A 20,853-nucleotide genomic window follows, 5' to 3' on the forward strand; every position below is an offset into this window, starting at 1 on the left:
TGTGTTAATGGCAGAATAATGAGCCGCTTTGTCCAAAAGCACAACATGAAAAACAGGCACAGTTTTGTCCCCAAGACCAAGTTTTAGCCCCTTATGCCTCACCTCAATGAATTTCGCGCTCGGCATGACGGTGAGCTCTGAGAGTCATAGAATCGTACAGCATAGAAACAGGCCCTCCGGCCCACGCCGACCATAATGCCTATCCATACGAATCCCACCTGCCTGCATTAATTCCATATCCCTCTATGCCTTGCTCATTCAAGTACCTGTCCAGATGCCTCTTAAATGTCACAACTGTTCCTGCCTCCACCACCTCCTCAGGCAGTTCATTCCAGATACCCACTATTCTTTGTGTGAAAAATGTACCCCTTTGATCCCCTTTAAACCTCCTCCCTCTCGCCTTAAATCTATGCTCTCTAGTTTTAGTCACCCCTACCATGGGAAACAGACTCTGGCTATCTACCCTATCTATGCCTCTCATAATTTACATACCTCGATCATGTCCCCTCTCAGCCTCCTTCGCTTCAGGGAAAACAAACCCAGCCTATCCAATCTCTCTTTATAACTCAAGCCCTCCAAACCAGGCAACATCCTTGTGAATCTTTTCTGCACCCTCTCTAGCTTAATCACATCTTTCCTGTAGTGCGGCGACCAGAACTGCACACAGTACTCCAAATGCGGCCTGACCAACGTTATGTACAACTGTAACATGACGTCCCAACTCTTGTACTCAATGCCTCGGCCGAAAAAGGCAAGCATGCCATATGCCTTCTTCACCACCCTGTCTATCTGTGTTGCCACTTTCAGGCAACTATGTACTTACACCCCAAGGTCTCTCTGCTCAACAACACTCCCCAGGGCCCTGCCATTCACTGTATATGTCCTGTCCTGGTTTAACTTCCCAAAATGCATCACTTCATACTTGTCTGCGTTAAACTCCATTTGCCACTCCCTTGCCCACTTTCCCAGTTGATCTATATCCTGTTGTAACCTTAGACAACCTTCTTCACTGTCCACTATACCACCAATTTTGGTGTCATCTGCAAACTTACTAATCAGGCCCCTTATATTCATATCCAAGTCATTAATATATATGACATACAACAGAGGGCCCAGCACCGATCCCTGCAGCACACCACTGGTCACCGGCCTCCAATCTGAAAAACAACCCTCCACTACCACACCCTGCCTCCTATCACCAAGCCAATTTTGTATCCAATTTGCTAGCTCACCCTATATCCCATGTGTTTGAACCTTGTGGATCAGCCTACCATGCGGGACCTTGTCAAAGGCCTTGCTAAAGTCCATGTAGACAACGTCCATCGCTCTGCCCTCGTCAATCCTCTTGGTCACCTCCTCGAAAAACTCACTCAAATTCGTGAGACATGATTTCCCACACACAAAGCCATGCTGACTATCCCTAATCAGACCATGCCTTTCCAGATGCATATAAATCCTGTCTCTCAGAATCCCTTCCAATAACTTTCCCACCACTGATGTAAGGCTCACCAGTTTGTAGTTCCCTGGCTTATCCCTGCTGCCCTTCTTAAATAAAGGCACATTAGCTATCCTCCAGTCTTCCGGTACCTCACCCGTGGCTAACGATGATACAAAAATCTCTGCCAGGGCCCCAGCAATCTCCTCCCTTGCTTCCCATAGCATCCTAGGATACACCTGGTCAGGCCCTGGGGATTTATCCACCTTAATGTGCTTCAAAACCTCCAACACCTCCTCCTTTGTAATGTTGATATGCTCCAGGATATTACTGTTCCCTCCCTTGAACTCACTCGCTTCCATGACCTTCTCCACGGTAAATACGGACGAGAAATATTCATTTAACACCTCGCCCATTTCCCGTGGCTCCACACATAGATTGCCACACTGATCCTTACTCTCTCCCGAGCTACCCTTTTACTCTTAATATACTTATAGAATTCTCCTTGATCTTATCTGCCAGGGAAATCTCATGGCCCCTTTTCGCCCTCCTGATTTCCTTCTTAAGTGTAGTCCTACATCCCCTATACTCCTCAAGGGACTCGCTTGATCCCAGCTGCCTATATCTGACATATGCCTCCTTCTTTGTCCTGCCCAGACCCTCAATATCCCTCGTCAACCAAGGTTCCCTAAACTTGTCAGCCTTGCCCTTCCATCTAACAGGAACATGCCAGCCCTGAACTCTTCCTATCTCACTTTTAAAAGCCTCCCACTTGCCAGATGTCCCTTTACCTGTAAACAGCCTCTCCCATTCAACTTTTGAGAGTTCCTGAATGATGCCAATGAAATTAGCCTTCCCCCAATTTAGGACTAGTCCTTATCCATTACTATCTTGAAGCTAATAGAGTTATGATCACTGGCCCCAATGTGCTCACCCACTGACACATCAGCCACCTGCCCATCCTCATTTCCAAAGAGGAGGTCAAGTGTAGCCCCTTCTCTACATACTGCTTCAGAAAACTATCCTGGACACACTTAAATTCTTCCCCATCTGATCCCTTAGCACTAAGGTATTCCCAGTCAATAGTAGGGAAGTTAAAATCACCTACTATTACAACCCTATAATTCCTACACCCATCTGTGATTTCCCTACATATATGCTCCTCCACTTCCCTCTGACTATTGGGGGGCCTATAGGATAATCCCAAATTGATCACCCCTTTCTTATTTCTAAGTTCTACCCATATGGCCTCGCTGGACATTCCCCCCGGGATATCCTCTCTAAGTACTGCCGTGATGTCCTCCCTAATCAATAGTGCAACTCCCCCTCCTCTCTTACCTCCACCTCTGTCACGCCGGAAGGATCAATATCCCGGAACATTGAGCTGCCAGTCCTGCTCCTCCCTCAACCACGTTTCCGTAATAGCTATAATATCACAATCCCATGTACCGATCCATGCTCTGAGTTTATCTGCCTTACCTGCAAGTCTTCTTGCATTAAAGTAAATGCAGTTTAGCCTACCAGGCCTTCCAGGCTCCCTGTCCTGCCCCTGCCCAGCCTGCCTACCTACTGGACTTGCTTGCTTTAACCTCTACATTTGCCTCAACTATCTCATCTGAGAGACTACTACTTTGGGTCCCACCCCCCCCCGCAAGACTAGTTTAAACCCTCCCGAGTAGTACTAGCAAACATCCCTGCAAGGATATTGGTCCCCCTCCAGTTTAGATGCAACCCGTCCTTCTTGTACAGGTCATCTCTGCACCAAAAGAGATCCCAATGATCCAAGTAGCTGAAGCCTTCCCGCCTACACCAGCTCTTCAGCCACGCATTCATTTGCCTAATCCTCCTATTCCTACCCTTACTAGCATGTGGCACAGGGAGTAATCCTGAGATTACAACCCTTGACGTCCTGCTTTTTAACCTTCAGCCTAACTCCCAATATTCACTTTGCAGGGCCTCATCTCTCTTCCTGCCTATGTCGTTTGTACCAATGGACAACGACCTCTGGCTACTCACCCTCCCCTTTCAGAATGTCCTGCAGCCGCTCTGAGACATCCTTGACCCTAGCACCAGGGAGGCAACATACCATCCTGGAGTCTCGTTTGTGGCCACAGAAACACCTATCTGCATCCCTTACGATAGAATCCCCTATCACTATAGCTCTTCCAACCCTTTTCCTCCCCTGCTGCGCAGCAGAGCCTTCCGTGGTGCCACGAACTTGGCTGTTGCTGCTTTCCCCTGGGAGGTCATTTCCCCCCCCCCCCCCCCCAACAGTATCCAAAGCGGTATATCTGCTTGAGAGGGGGATAGCCACAGAGGACTCCTGCACTACCTGCCTGCGCCTACTACTCCGTCTGGTGGTCACCCATCTCTTTTCTGCCTGTGCAGCCATTACCTGCGGTGTGACCACCTCACTAAATGTGCTATCCACGACGTCCTCAGCATCGCGGATGCTCCACAGTGAATCCACCCGCAGCTTCAGCTCCGTAATGCGGATAGCCAGTAGCTGCAGATGGATACACTTCCTGCACACACGGTCACCAGGGACACTGGAAGCGTCCCTGATTTCCCACATAGCGCAGGAGGAGCATATCACAGGGCTGAGCTCTCCTGCCATGGCTTACCCTTAGGTTAATTAGTTACTCCCGTAATTAAAAAATGCTAATTATACTAAGTTGTTGAGTCAGAAACTTTAGGGACTTTCAAAAGGCTTTTGGATAGGTATATGGATAAAGGAGAATGATGGGGTATAGATTAAATTGTCCTTGACAGAGGACAAAGGATCGGCACAACATTGTGGGCCGAAGGGCCTGTTCTGTGCTGTATGTTCTATGTTCTATATACTAGGGGCCTTGTTCTACCCACTTCAATCTAAAGTCCTTAAAAAAGAACACTTTAGTTGTACTCACCTTATCAGCAGAGGTTTTTTTCCCAACAAAAAAAAACAACTTTCCCCTTAATGTTTTTTAGATATTCTAACAGCTGCTACTCACCAATCACCTTGCAGCGCTCCTCTGACGTCACTGTTGGCTTTTTTTTTCAAAACTCCAGCATGCTGGAAGAGCTCCTCTCCGCTCTGCTCCCAGAAGGTAAGAGACTGGGTCTCGATCCTCGGGGTCGACTTATAGGCTCCGCTCCCAGCCTTCTCCCCACAGGTCCACTCCGGTCTGCTCCCGGAAGGTAAGAGAGGCAACATACCTTTTTCCATCATCTTCGCCTCTGGGCTCACTTCTTTGACCAGGAGTCTTTTCCCCCCCAAGGAGAGGACCCTTTCACCCGCCTCCAGTATTCTTCCTCCCCTGGACCCCTCCCTCTGGCCTGTTACCTGTTGAAATAAATTCATTACCTGTTGATCTTTTCATTGAGAACTGTCGGCGTGACATCGGCCGTCTCAATTTCTCCGCTCCCCTCGCTCACTCTAATCTGTCCCCCTCTGAACTTGCTGCACTCCCTTCTCTCAGGTCTAACATTGTGATCAAACCTGTTGACAAGAGCGGTGCTGTTGTTGTCTGCCTCGGGGTGGGGTGGGGCGGGTGATGGAGTCCTCGGTTGAGGAAAAAAGACGACATGTCAGAAGTGCTGTGGTGGAAGGTTGCATCATCAGAACAGATGCGTCGGAGATGGAGAAACTGGGAGAATGGGGTGCAATCGTTTAACCATGTGCCTGTTCTCATGTTATGCTTTTGGACAGAGTGGCTCATTACTTTGTCATTAACACGCTCTCTGGAATAATGCTTTGTCTTTCACTTTTGTCATTACATGCTCTTTGCCTTTGTCCCATGACATCTTTGTTATTTAATCTTTCCTGCCCTATCACACACCTTCCCTATTGTTCTCTACCCACCAACCCACCTTCACTTGCTTAAAACCTGATACTTTTCTTACCTTTGCCAGTTACGATGAAAGGTCACAGACCTGAAACATTAACTCTGTTTCTCTCTCCACAGATGCTGCCAGACCTGCTGAGTATTTCCAGCACTTTCTGTTTTTATTTCATGTAACCAGAATGCCTGACACTCACTTATCAAAGCGAATCCTCTATGGAGAGCATGAGTCTGGGGTATGCTTTCATGGCAATGAAAGGAAGTACAACAAGGACACTCTGAAGGCTTTGATTAGAAGTTTTGATATCCACCCTGAGTCCTGGGAGAAGTTCACCCAGGATCGCTGCACCTGGTGCAGCCAAATAAAAAAGGGTGCAGCCTCCTTCAAAAGCAAGCACATATCAGAGGCAAACAGAAAATACAAGGAGGGGAAATCCCGAGCCAGCAGCTCATCCAAAACAGAGCAGTTTCATCTGTTGACTTTTTAAAAATTAAAATAAAACCACCCAGTTTGTATATATCGTCTGCAGTATCCTGCTGTATTTGCACCAGAACCTTCCAGGTGCTGATCGGCCTTAGCAGTCACCTACGTACCCATCAGAACCCTAACAAACACCCCAGATAATGGACATGGCCATCCGAGCCTTGAAGGACAAACAACTGTACCTTTCATATTCAAACTGCCTAACCCTACAGTAACTGGTGCCTGGTATGGAGGGAAGGTCTTACGAGGAAAGGCTGAGGGACTTGAGGTGTTTTCATTGGAGAGAAGGAGGAGGAGAGGTGACTTAATAGAGACATACAAGATAATCAGAGGGTTAGATAGGGTGGATAGTGAGAGTCTTTTTCCTCGGATGCTGATGGCAAACACGAGGGGACATAGCTTTAAGTTGAGGGGTGATAGATATAGGACAGATGTTAGAGGTAGTTTCTTTACTCAGAGAGTAGTAGGGGCGTGGGATGCCCTGCCTGCAACAGTAGTAGACTCGCCAACTTTAAGGGCATTTAAGTGGTCATTGGATAGACATATGGATGAAAATGGAATAGTGTAGGTCAGATGGTTTCACAGGTTGGCGCAACATCGAGGGCCGAAGGGCCTGTACTGCGCTGTAATGTTCTAACTCAACTAGCTAACTTCAATTAGTGGAGAGAGTAACCGAGTTAACATTTCAGATCAATGACCATTCATCAGATGAACAAAACCCAAGTGTACTTCTAAAACCTCAAGAAGTTGATTTGTAGAAGATGGCATACCTGTTGACCATGTCAGTCACAAGGTAATAGTAAAGTATTCTGATGAAAAGTCCATCGACCTGAAATGTTAACAGTTTCTCTTTCCAGAGACACTGCCTGACCTGAGTATTTCCAGCATTTTGTTTTCAATTTTGATTTTCAGCACCTGCAGCATTTTGCTTTTGTAACTTCAGTTAGTATTAATTCACCAAGCTGTATGCATGGTTCAGAATTTTTACAGTAGCTTAGTTTAAGAAGTTTTTATAATTCTGCCACAAATAGCAAAGAGGAATTTTACTATTATTTCCTGTCAATGAATATACCACCTTCTATTAATTTACAACTTTTTGAAGTTTTAATCAGTATGTAGTCTTTTTTGCTCACAATAGGTCACAAATATTTGGAACTGTCACTTTTCTTCAGTACAATGTATTTTGGAAAGTGCACAAAATGACTGACTTTTTAAGATGGAAACAAATATGCAACTATAAACAGATATTTCCACAGCAACGTGTTGTGGTACACTATAGGATACTTTGTCTGGCCACCAATTTTTTTTCCTCCTCCCCTTCTAAAGGGATAGCACTTGCTGGGATACATTTTTTGAGTTACTAGCAGCCCTCAGGCCTTACCCAAAGTTGCCATTTGCAATGTGCAAGCTTACAGCGCATTCCCATGGAGTAGCATGAAGAAAGATACTTGGGTTTAGAGCCAGAGTGCTGCCATGTTCATGAAACAGTACCGAGCAGCTGCAGAGAAGAGTGTAAGGGGATCAGAGTGAGTACTCTATTTAAAAAAAAAACCCCACTGTGCCACATTTTTAATAACAGTAACATTAAGCCAATTTCAATGAAGAGTACTATAAAAACTACATTGAAAATCTGTATTATATTTGTTAACAAGCATAACCCACTGACAGTATAAAATTTAGTATTTTATATTTAATACAAGTTGGTATAAAATAAGCTCAATAAATAAAACCGTGGCCATTCACATTGTCTTTTTTGTCCTGTGCCAAATTTCAAAAATCACAACACAAAATCCCACTTCACAAATGTCAATTTCCTAGTTTTATTTGACCACTTAGAAGAAAAGTACCAGCTGGGGAGACGGAAGGGAATTTCTTTGATCACACAGGGACTTAAGCTGGCAATTAAACCCAACTTTCGTGTGTATAGGAACATCAAATGTACAACATAACACCAATTCTCGCGCAATAATCAGGTCCCCAAATTATGGCATAGGAGTGCTGTAGGCATGGGAATGACAGGGTTATACTAAACAAAATCTGTTTTTTAATTCACCAATAGAGACAAACACCAAATAAGTTATGCAATGAGGTAATATTCTGGCAGATAATAGGACTCCTGATATACCTCTTTTCCCCAGAGCAAGAGATCTGGAAGCAAGTCTTTTTCACATCCTCTCGCTCAGGGAATGGTATATGAGATTAAAATATTAACGAAGCAACTGCCCACCCACACTCCACCACTTCCTTAAGTTCCGTTCAAAAGACCCTGCAAAAGAAAGTACTTCCACAAACAGCAACAGGAAACCTTAGCAAATAGCAACAATATATTGCTTGTACAGTATCGAGGAACTGAGAGTTGAAGACCCATTTAAAATGAAGACTCCAGTCACCCTTTCACAGTTCCTTGATATAGTATAGCTGTTCATTATTAGTTTTTTGGAGTCCTTATCAGATTGCAGACCCTCACAAATAATAATAAATCATAGTATTCACAGGTAAAACAAAATTGAAAATACGAAATAAAAGTTAATACTTACACTTTAAAGTTTATTTTATCGCAGATCTTAATCTAAATCTTGTACACGGTTTTATGTATCTATAATACTAGTATCGCTAGAGAAGTAAAAATTTAGATTACAAACCCAACAATTATAGGGCTGTATACAGTAATACAGTAATCATGGGTAACCTCAATCTGCACATAGACTGGGTAAACCTAATGAGCACTAATGCTGTGGAGGATGAGTTTCTGGAGCGTGCTTGGGATGGTTTTCTAGAGCAGTATGTCGAGGAACCGATTAGAGAACAGGCTATTTTAGATCTGGTAGTACGTAATGAGAAAGAGTTAATTAATAATCTTGTTGTAAAAGAACCTTTAGGGATGAGTGACCATAATATGATATTATGTTTGAAGGTGAGGTAGTTCAATCTGAAGCCAGGGTGTTAAATTTGAGCAAAGGAAATTATGACTGTATGATGGGCAAATTGGCAGAGGTGGATTGGGAAAATACATTAAAAAGTATGACAGTACATGGGCAATGGATAGCCTTTAAAGAAATATTACATAGTTTACAGCAACTATACTTTCCTTCAAGGCACAAAAACCCCCAAAGTAAAGGCAGTCAACAGTGGATTACAAAAGAAGTTAAATGATTGTATAAGATTAAAAGAAAAGGCCTACAAAGTTGCCAGAAACAGTAGTAAATCTGAGGATTGAGAGGGTTTTAGAATACAGCAAAGGAGGACGAAGAAACAGATAAAGAAAGGACGAATAGAATATGAATGTGAGCTAGCAGAAATATAAAAACGGACTGTAAAAGCTTCTATAGGTACGTAAAAAGGAAACATTTGGCTAAGACAAATGTGGGTCCATTACAGGCAGAGTCAGGAGAATCTACAATGGGGAATAGAGAAATGGCAGAGAAGCTAAATGATTACTTTGTGGCTGTCTTCACTGAGGAAGATACAAGAAATCTCCCAGAATGAGCGATCCATGGGATTAGGGGGAATGAGGAATTGAAGGAAATTAGTATTAGCAAGAAGGTTGCACTGGAAAAATTAAACGGAGCTGAAGGTTGATAAGTGCCCAGGATCTGATATTCTACATCCCAGAGTGTTGAAAGAGGTAGCCATGGAGATAGTGGATGCATTGATCATCTTCCAAAATTCTATAGATTCTGGAGCGGTTCCTGCAGATTGGAAGGTTGCAAATGTCACCCCACTATTTAAGAAAGGAGGGAGAAAGAAAATTGAATTACAGACATGTTAGCCTTACATCAGTCATTGGGAAAATGCGAGAATCTATTCTAAAGGATGTGATAAATGGACACTTGGATAATAATGATCTGATTTATGAATGGAAAACCCCCATGGTTGACAAAAATGTTGGAGTTTTTTTTGAAGATGTTACTAACCGAATTGATAAAAGGGGAGTCAGAAGGCTTTTGATAAAGTCCCCCACAGGAGGTTGGTTAGCAAAATTAAAGCGCATGGGATAGGAGGTAATATACTGGCATGGATTAAGGATTGGTTAACAGGCAGAAAACAGAGAGTAGGAATAAACGGGTCATTCTCGCGATGACAGGCTGTGACTAGTGGGGTACCACAGGGATCAGTGCATGGGCCCCAGCTGTTCACAATATATATCAATGATATGGATGTGGGGACCAAATGTAGTACTTCCAAGTTCACGGATGACACAAAACTAGGTGGGAATGTATGTTGCGAGGAAGGTGTAAAGTGGCTTCAAGGGGATTTGGACAGACTTAGTGAGTGGGCAAGAACGTGGCAGATGGAATATAATGTGGAAAAATGTGAGGTTATCCACTTTGGCAGGAGGCACAGACGTGCAGAGTATTTCTTAAATGATAAGAGATTAGCAAGTGTAAAAGTACAAAGGGACCTGGGTGTCCTTGTCAATAAGTCACTGAAAGCTAACATGCAGGTGCAGCAAGCAATTAAGAAGGCTAATGGTATGTTAGCCTTTATCGCAAGAGGATTTGAGTACAGGAGTAGTGAAGTCTTGCTTTAATTGTATAGAACCTTGGTTAGACCGCACCTAGAGTACTATGTGCAGTTTTGGTCCCCTTGCCTTAGGAAGGATATTATAGCCATAGAGGGAATGCAACGAAGGTTCACCTGACTTGTTCCTGGGATGGCGGGACTGTCCTATTAAGAGAGATTGGGGAAACTGGGCCTGTATTCTCTAGAGCTTCGAAGAATGAGGGGTGATCTCATTGAAACCTACAAAATACTTAAAGGGATAGACAGGATAGATGCAGGTAAGATGTTTCCCCTGGTTGGGGAGTCTGGAACTAGGGGACACAATTTCAAAATAAGGCGAAAGCCACTTAGGGCAGAGATGAGAAGAAATTTCTTTCCTCAGAGGGTTGTGAATCTTTGGAATTCTCTACCCCACAGGGCGGTGGAAGCTCAGTCATTGAGTACGTTTAAAGCAGAGATTAACAGATGTCTAAATACAAATGATATAAGGGGATACGAGGATAGTGTGGGGAAAAAGGCACTGAAGTGGATGATCAGCCATGATCATACTGAATGGCGGGGTAGACTCGATGGGCTGAATGGCCTACTCCTGCTGCTATGTTCCTATACTAATGGAAAGGTTCACATTACACAAACTGCATGCACAGCTCAAGAATTTATAACCACACCACTCATATTATAGTCATGAACTATTATTGCTTGTGCATAAAGTTTTGTTGATTGTTATTGACTCAAACAGAACACTCAGCCATCATGACATTTTTAATGCTTGGCAACATTCACAAGAGCTAATTATTTTTAAGATTTGCCATATACAGTACATCAAAATAGAGAAAGTCATGCACAATGAAATATGAAATCTCAGATTAAAAAAATGATTCCCATTTGAGTGATTTCATAGACTGTATACCTATATTATACCAAAGAGCTGAAGAGAGAACAGATGCAGATTTGAATTTAAAAATCAATCTCCAATCCTTCACTATACAGGCTATTACTGACATCACCATTTTCCACTATCACTTTGTTACGCAGGTGATCAACGGGGCTGGGAGAAGCTTCCAAACTCCAACAGCAGCCGAGAACGTTCCATTCCCATTCTACAATGTAGCAAATAACTGGTCATTGCTTAATGGTATCCAAATGAAATCAACTGAGCTTCAGACGGGTGTATTTACTAATCACTGATCTAATTTTGAGTTAGTGATAATTAATGGTAAGTTCCAGCCATCATTCTTCCCTTAGGCAACAGCACCAAAACAGATTAACTAGTAAATGCAACAACCAGTAAGTGTTGTATTGCAGGCAAGGGGAATCAGAACTTCTGGTAGACACAATTCCTCGAACAGCAAGTTTCACAAAGAAGAAACTATTCACCTGGCTAGTCACTAACTATGGTAACATTTTTTCAATATTGTTTCAATTTCCTTGTCGTTTTAATTGCTTGAATCAACACACATTGTATTTGTAAAGCACCTTTAACATAATAAAAACTTCCCAGGGCACTTCACAGGAATATTATAAAATAAAATGACAGTCATATAAGAAAATATTAGGTCAGATGACCAAAAGCTTGGTCAAAGAGGTAGTTTTTAAGGAGGGTCTTAAAGGAGAAAAATGAGGCAGCCAGGTATAGACAGGGAATTCTAGAGCTTAGGACCTAGGCATAGCCACCAATGGTAGAGCAATTATAGTCAAGGCAACAATATCAAATCACCTGTTTTAGTGACCTGAAAATATAATTTATTACAATTATAATTTGACAGTCAGAATGTTAAATCAGAGTCCCTGTCTTCCATCTTGGATAGATGTAAAATATCTCATAGCACTATTCTGAAGAACAGCAGGGGAGTAATCCCTGGCCTGTTGGCCAATATTTATCCTTCAAGCAAAATCAGTCAAATTCCTGTTTGTGGGAGCCTGCTGTGTGCAAATTTGCTGCCTCATTTCCTACAACAGTGAGTAGGCTTCAAAAAGTACCTCATTGGTTGTAAAGCACCATGGGACGTCCAGAGGTTATAAAAGGCGCTATATAAATGAAAGTCTTTATTATACATTATAAGCAGATGCTTGCTGCACTTGATTATGTCGGCTGCTTCAATTACGACAGAGACATAATGGGAGCATTAATTAGGAAGCATGTACTTTAGGTATACTGAAATGGGAAGGGGTAACCTCATCCGCCTTTAAATTAGGGGCAAGAGTTAAACGTCACCAACCCACCCACAAAAAGCATGAACTGCAGCTCATGATTGCACCACTCCTGCAACAAATGGTTCTGCTGCTTCACCCGACAGGTTTCCTCCCATCAGCAGAGGCCTAATGCCTTCCTCCTGCTGCTGAAAGCTGGGGGGATGACAGAGCTCATCCCCTCAGTCACCCCGTCTTCCATTGGGCCCTATGTTAATATTGTCGAGAGGAGAGGGAGAGGTCATTAACACTTCTCATAATCACCACTAAGGGGCCATCTCTTACCTGAGGCTGTCTTTTTATATTCCGCCCCCAATAGACAACGTCTCCTCCTTCGCACCGGCTACAAAAGAGAGATACCGGCGGCAGCTGCAGTAACCGTACCGCTCGACGCCCTCCTAGTCCAACCACTGCGCATGCGCCGCTTGGGATTCTGGGGGTTGTAGTTGTTTCCCCCGCCGTTTGAATATCGTTTGGTTGCCCTGGAATAAAGTCACAGACCTTATACGTAAACTCTGTTTTTCTCTCTCCATAGATACTGCGCGACCTGCTGAGTATTTCCAGCATTTTCCGTTTTTTATTTCAGATTTCCAGCATCCCCAGTATTTTGCTTTTATTAACATAAAACGACAACTCCCAGGATTCATTGCGTTCTCAGCAACCCTGACCTCTGTGTCGGGCAGGAGACAGAGTAGGAGTGACTGCCCATCACTCATAGGGAGTTATACCAAATCAAATTTTCTAATCACTGATCTAATTTGAGTCAATAATAACCATTAAACTTGATACTGCACAGAAAGGGGGATTATCATCTCACTAAAAGAGTTTTGAGGCAAGCTCCAGGCTAGGTGGCAACTGCTGCAACACAGACATCTTTAATGAACAAAATTAGAAGCAGTTGCAGTCCTGCTGAAAGGTCATTGACCTGAAACATTAACACTGTTTCATTCTCCACAGATGCTTCCAGACCTGAGAGTTTCTGCTAATTGTTTGTTCTTCACCAAAAATGCTACGTTTCCAGGGTCATCAACATTAACTAAAAGTTAAGAGTGAGACAAGTTTGTAAACTCAGACCAATAAATTTTAACACATCACCTATTTTGACATATAGGATATTTGCGCTTATCTAAATTGAGATTTGGGGCAGATTTGCCATCCATTAGAGAAAATCAGAGGCTTCTGTTATGATTTGCAATGCCAATTGTATGCCGAATGGGCAAAATGAAAATGTACCCCCATGGCTCTTCTGTTAATTTTTTGATAAAATTTAATGTATATAAATATAAAATATTGTACATAGAGAATAATGGGAAACATCCATATATGAAGGGTGTTAAAATAACTAAGAATGAAACATATAAGATCCTGAGGGGACTTGACAGAGTGGATGCTGGAAAGACGTTTCCACTTATGGGCGAGACTAGAACTAGGGGGCACAGTTGAAAAATAAGGGGTCTCTCATTTAAATTGGAGATGAGGAGAATTTTTTTCTCTCAGAGAGTCATTAGTCTGTGGAATTCACTTCCACAGAGAGCAGTAGCGGTTGGGTCATTGAATATATTCAAGGCTTAGTTAGATAGATTTTTGATAAACAAGAGAGTCGAGTGTTGTGGGGAGCAGACGGGAAAGTGGAGTTGAGGCCACATTCAGATCAACCATGATCTTATCAAATAGCAGAGCAGGCTCGAGGGGCCGAATGGACTACTCCTGCTCCTAATTCATATGTTCACATGTATAAAGTTGAAAGAGACCTAGCAGTCTTAGTGGACACAATGCTCAATATGTCCAGCTAATTCAGGGCAGCAATCAACAAAGCCACAAATATGATGAATTATCAAAGCTGCCAAAACACTGGAAAACTTACAGAGGAAGTCATGATCAAACTGTAAGGGTCTCTAGTTAGATTACAGTTTGATTACTGTATCCAATACTACTTTAAATTAAACTGTCAGATTGGACAACAGTACACAGATTTAAACCAGTAAATTATAACTTTGGGATTTCTTCATCCAGAGACTTGGAACTGACTTCTAGGCAAAGAACACCTTAGAATAATTTAAGAAACAATTTGATGCAGCACTGGCTGGGTGGGGCGGATGTACGGCTGTTCTGGATGGTGAATTAAGATGGGCTACATCATCCATAAGTATCTTGTGATCTTGTGTAAAAGACAAGCAGTTAAACCTTCACATAAAGAGTAATATGCTGCAGCTGTAATTATCCACTTTTTGTAACATTAACATTAATAAGAAGTCATAAAACTGGTTAAATATCAGATAGGTATAATTAAACATGGATAAAACTGGTCTTATAAGAGCTATCTTTTTCTCCATTTAATAACTGTATTCACTCAGGCTGATATTCGTTGATGTGTCAAGTCACTGCAGCATTGACTGACAAGCTGTATACTTTTGCAAATGATAAGAGCCCTTAATACTTTGGGCCGGATTAACAGCTTCCAAATTCTTCCTTAAAAGAATATTCCCATTTCTAGCAAGATTGCTACTCATTTTGTCAGTACTAACTTGCCATTCACAACCACTTCATTAAAATGACAAAAATACTATTCATTAAATCTATAACTTCTATGAATGCTGTGCTTTTCATCTTTGGATAATTTGAGGGTCACAGATGTATTATTAATTACACAATTATTACATGATGTCAAGCCCTGAAAATGTTGTTTTGCTGATCCTTTGTTTATTGAATAGTTTGTCCCAATTAAATAAATTCGGAATTCTTATCTCACTTTCACCTTTTTTTTATTTGAAAGGCTAAAGAAAGTTATCTCCGTCTCCTTCCAATCTGTCAGGTAAAGTCTCTCACGTGCGAAAGAAGATCTTAGTTTAAGTTATTATGAAGGGGGCTAAAATGAAAGCAAATGGAAAATCCTTTTGCTGCAGTGCTGGGTAATCAATATCTTCTTCCAGCTTCTCCACCTAGTGCTGTTCAATCAGGATGTTTCTATGTGACTGAGATTCAAAACGAGAGCTCAAGCACACAGAGCTGGAAAGAGATGCATTATTGCTTTAAATAGAGCACAGCTAATTGGATCCTGCTGAAGATGCAAGACAATTATTTGAAATAATTTCCTTTAAAGTAAAATTCATTTCAATCCCATTTAAATTTCAACAATCTAGAGCACAGTTGAATCAAATTTCTGACGTACATCAAAATGAGAGCAAGATCCTGATTCATTGGGGGGAGAGGAAATGATCAAAGGATACAGGACAGGATGTGAAAAATCATGTTTGAAAATAGATAAAGTCAGGGGATGTAATAAAAGAACCAGTGGGGCTAGAACTTACAAGTCAAAATCTTCAACTACATGTCACTGTTGCAGCCCTGTGGAACATAGAAAGTTTCAAGGTTTTGAGACTTCATTGCCTTATGTAGCACATAACTATTCCAAACAGAGGTATCACATCTTTTCTGATTGCCATACACACAATGATACTTTCAAGAGTTATAAAATGAGAGATAAAAAGCATATGAAAACAATTTGGTCAGATGAGTCTGCTCCTTCCAAGGGACTATCATTGTATGAAACAAACTTTAATGTGCTGAGGGAGATGAATATCCACTGATAAAACATCAGAGGTCTAGCTCAGTGAAATTTCTACTGGGCATCTGAACGTAACAAAGTGGAAGATCCCAAATATCAATATAACCCTTATTTTTGGGCAGCTAGGTGTCTGACACACACAGAAACCCACTACCTTGCTCAAAGTAAAAACTACTGAGACATATCACACTTACCCAAAGTACAGGGAGCTTAAGACAAGTTAGCAGCAACCAAGATGGGGTGATCTCCATGTCTGTGCAAGGACATTGCTTAAGTTTAACGAGTTAAGAAGCACTGGTGAGCTTCCAACGGTCCCTGCCTGAGACCATCTGTCTGTTAGGTCATTGGCATGCAGGGTTAGCTGGACCATGGCAAGAACCAGTGGAATTGGATTGAAAAGGAGGTACAAGTCAATGCCTAGTCAATCTCAGACCTCAGGAACAAGTCTACCCTTGCAGTTCCTATTAATGAAACAAGCTGGATGATCAATCAACAGTGTCCTGGAGTGCTGCCTATCTCAGGTATCCAATTACCAGGCTGCCATTGAACGGTAACTCTTTTCCTATCTTCCATCAGCAGACTTGTCCTGAAACTAAATTAATCCCAAAGAATCATGACATTTCAATGGCTTCAGCAGAAAAGAAACTATGTTCCATAGAATATCTGATTGCCTTAAGTCTACACTTGATGTTGGGACCACTGTTGTCCACAATTTATTAACAATTTGGATTCAGGAATTGAAAGTACAAGTTCAAAATTTGAGGACATCATCAAATTGGGGGACATAATTAATACAAAGGAAGAATGCCTCAAAATACAAGAAGATATTAGTAAACTTGCAGAACGGGTGTGTAACTGCCAAATACATTTCAATGATCAAGTGTGAGCTAGAGCATTTTGGTAGGAAGAATAAGGAAGCCATATACTGCTTGGATACTCAGAGTCTTAATGGGGTAGGAGAGCAAAGGGATCTTGAGGTAAAGATACATAAATCACTAATAAAGTCAGTTTAATAGGACAACAAACTTGGAACTCTCCCCCACAAACAGCAGTTGAAGCTAGAACAGTTGTTAATTTTAAATATGAGATAGATAGATTTTTGTTAAGCAAAGATATTAAGGGATATGGGCCAAAGGCAGGAAAAAGGAGTTAGGCCGCGGATCAGCCATGATCTCATTGAATGGCGGGACAGGCTTGAGGGGCTGAATGGCCTACTCCTGTTCCTATCTTCTTATGTTTCTATAACCACTCATTAGGTTCATTTCGATAGAGATAGATTTGAAAAGCAGAGAATTCATGTTAAACTTGTACATCAGTTAGAAAACAAAATCCACTTGTATTTATAGTGTTTTCACACAATAAGATGTCCCAAAATGCTTCACAGGATCATTCAAGTTTATGGGAGGTGGCAGATGGGAGGCTGGCCATGTGTGCATTGGAATAGTCAAGTCATGAGGTAACAAAGGTATGGATGAGAGTTTCAGCAGCAGATGAGCTGGAGCAGCAGTGGAGTCGAGCCTTAGTGATGGTATGGATAAGGTTGTGGTCGGAAGCTCATTTCGGGGGTCAAATTGATACAAGGTTGTGAACAGTCTGGTTCACTCTCAGACAGTTACCAGGGAGAGGGATGGGGAGTTGGTGGCCAGGGAATGGACTTTGTTGCGGGGACTGAAGACAATGCTTTGGCTTCCTATTATTTAACTGGAGGAAATTTCTGCTCATCCAGTACTTTTTTTTATTCATTCATGGGATGTGGGCGTCACTGGCCAGGCCAGCATTTATTGCCCATCCCTAATTGCCCTTGAGAAGTTGGTGGTGAGCTGCCTTCTCAAAACGCTGCAGTCCATGTGAGGTAGGTACACCCACAGTGCTGTTAGGAAGGGAGTTCCAGGATTTTGACCCAGTGACAGTGAAGGAACGGCGACATAGTTCCAAGTCAGGATGGTGTGTGACGTGGACGGGAACTTGCAGGTGGTGATGTTCCCATGCATCTGTGGGTCTTGTCCTTCGAGGTGGTAGAGGTCGTGGGTTTGGAAGGTGCTGTCTAAGGAGCCTTGGTGCGTTGCTGCAGTGCATCTTGTAGATGGTACACACTGCTGCCACTGTGCGTCGGTGGTGGAGGGAGTGAATGTTTGTGCATGGTGTGCCAATCAAGCGGGCTGCTTTGTTCTGGATGGTGTCGAGCTTCTTGAATGTTGTTGGAGCTGCACCCATCCAGGCAAGCGGAGAGTATTCCATCACACACCTGACTTGTGCCTTGTAGATGGTGGACAGGCTTTGGGGAGTCAGGAGGTGAGTTACTCGCCGCAGGATTCCTAGCCTCTGACCTGCTCTTGTAGCCACGGTATTTATATGGCTACTCCAGTTCAGCTTCTGGTCAATGGTAGCCCCTAGGATGTTGATAGTGGGGGATTCAGCGATGGTAATGTCATTGAATATCAAGGGGAGAAGGTTAGATTCTCTCTTGTTGGAGATGGTCATTGCCTGGCACTTGTGTGGCGCAAATGTTACTTGCCCAAGCCTGGATATTGTCCAGGTCTTGCTGCATTTCTACACGGACTGCTTCAGTATTTGAGGAGTTGAATGGTGCTGAACATTGTGCAATCATCAGCGAACATCCCCACTTCTGACCTTATGATAGAAGGAAGGTCATTGATGAAGCAGCTGAAGATCGTTGGGCCTAGGACACTACCCTGAGGAACTCCTGCAGTGGTGTCCTGGAGCTCAGATGATTGACCTCCAACAACCACAGCCATCTTCCTTTACGTTAGGTATGACTCCAACCAGCAGATAGTTTTCCCCCTGATTCCCACTGACCTCAGTTTTTCAAGGGCTCCTTGATGCCATACTCGGTCAAATGCTGCCTTTATGTCAATGGCAGTCACTCTCACCTCACATCTTGACTTCAGCTCTTTTGTCCATGTTTGAACCAAGGCTGTAAAGAGGTCAGGAGCTGAGTGGCCCTGGTGGAACCCAAACTGAGCATCACTGAATAGGCTATTGCTAAGCAAGTGCTGCTTGATGTTACTGTTGATGACACCTTCCGTCACTTTACTGATGATTGAGAGTTGACTGATGGGGCGGTAACTGGCCAGGGTGGACTTGTCCTGCTTTTTGTGTACAGGACATACCTGGGCAATTTTCCACATTGCCGTGTAGATGCCAGTGTTGCAGCAATACTGGAACATCTTGGCTAGGGGTGCGGCAAGTTCTGGAGCACAGGTCTTCAGTACTATTGCCGGAATATTGTCAGGACCCATCTCTCTTTCTCTTTGGCCTCCTTATTTCGAGAGACAATGGGTAAGCGCCTGGAGGTGGTCAGTGATGTGTGGAGCAGTGCCTGGAGTGGCTATAAAGCCCAATTCTAGAGTGACAGGCTCTTCCACAGGTGCTGCAGAAAAATGTGTTTGTCGGGGTTGTTACACAGTTGGCTCTCCCCTTGCGCTTCTGTCTTTTTTCCTGCCAACTGCTAAGTCTCTTCGACTCGCCACACTTCAGCCCCGCCTTTATGGCTGCCCGCCAGTTCTGGCGATCGCTGGCAACTGACTCCCACGACTTGTGATCAATGTCACAGGACTTCATGTCGCGTTTGCAGACGTCTTTAAAGCGGAGACATGGACGGCCGGTGGGTCTGATACCAGTGGCGATTTTGCTGTACAATGTGTCTTGGGGGATCCTGCCATCTTCCATGCGGCTCACATTGCAAGCCATCTCAAGCGCCGCTGACTCAATAGTGTGTATAAGCTGGGGATGTTGGCCGCCTCGAGGATTTCTGTGTTGGAGATACGGTCCTGCCACCTGATGCCAAGTATTCTCCGGAGGCAGCGAAGATGGAATGAATTGAGACGTCGCTCTTGGCTGACATACGTTGTCTAGGCCTCGCTGCCATACAGCAAGGTACTTATACACACTGCTGAGTCAGGACCCATAGCCTTTGCAGTATCCAGTGCCTTCAGTCGTTTCTTGATATCATGCGGAGTGAATCGAATTGGCTGAAGTCTGGCATCTGTAATGCTGGGGACTTCAGGAGGGGGTCGAGATGGATCATCAACTCAGCACTTCTGGCTGAAGATTGTTGCAAATGCTTCAGCCTTATCTTTCACACTGATATGCTGGGCTCCCCCATCATTGAGGATGGGGATATTTGTGGAGCCACCTCCTCCAGTTAGTTGTTTAATTGTCCACCACCATTCATAACTGGAGAGTTTAGATCTGATCCGTTGGTTATGGGATCGCTTAGCTCTGTCTATTGCATGTTGCTTATGCAGTTTGGCATGCAAGTAGTCCTGGGTTGTAGCTTCACCAGGTTGACACCTCATTTTGAGGTATGCCTGGTGCTGCTCCTGGCATGTCCTCCTGCACTCTTCATTGAACCAGGGTTGGCCTCCTGGCTTGATGGTAATGGTAGAGTGGGGAAATACCGGGCCATGAGGTTACTGGATGTCAGAGAGCAGTCAGAACATTTACAGACAGTGCAGGGATCAATAGAGGTGATGGTGAGGTACAGCTGAGTGTCATCGGCATACAAGTGGAAACTGATGCTGTACTTTGAATGATATCGCTGAGGACTATCTGCAGATGATAAATGGAAAGGGGCCAAGGATAGATCCTTCAGGGACACTAAAGGTAATTGTACGAGAGCACTTGGAGTACTGTGCACAGTTCCGGTCTCAATATTATCAAAATGATAGACAGGCTTTGGAGAAGGTGCAAAAAATGACTCTCAAGGATGATACCAGGACTATCATGAAAGACTGAACAGAGGGGTGTCTTTTCCTCAAAAAAAAAAGAGAAGGCTGATGTGTAATCTCACAGAGGTCTTTAATATAATGAAAGGACTTGATAGTGTAGA

General features: G+C 43.2%; 1 protein-coding gene across 15 annotated transcripts in view; it reads right to left on the reverse strand.

Moving 5' to 3' along the window:
• Positions 1–20,853, reverse strand: part of LOC137371190 (inositol polyphosphate-4-phosphatase type I A) — a 261,418-nt gene that overhangs the window by 227,265 nt on the left and 13,300 nt on the right. For 13 of the 15 annotated variants that reach the window (XM_068033320.1, XM_068033319.1, XM_068033326.1 and 10 more), the window contains exon 2: positions 12,722–12,918. The exons of 1 other annotated variant lie outside the window; for it this stretch is intronic. The gene's annotated coding sequence lies outside the window, so the exon portion shown is untranslated. Of the gene's footprint in view, positions 1–7,124; positions 7,242–12,721; positions 12,919–20,853 lie in introns of all 15 variants that reach the window. One more of the 15 variants, XM_068033312.1, reaches the window with a different exon arrangement.

The sequence above is a fragment of the Heterodontus francisci genome, chromosome 6, assembly GCF_036365525.1.
Source record: "Heterodontus francisci isolate sHetFra1 chromosome 6, sHetFra1.hap1, whole genome shotgun sequence".
In the NCBI taxonomy this organism is placed as follows: Eukaryota; Metazoa; Chordata; class Chondrichthyes; order Heterodontiformes; family Heterodontidae; genus Heterodontus; species Heterodontus francisci.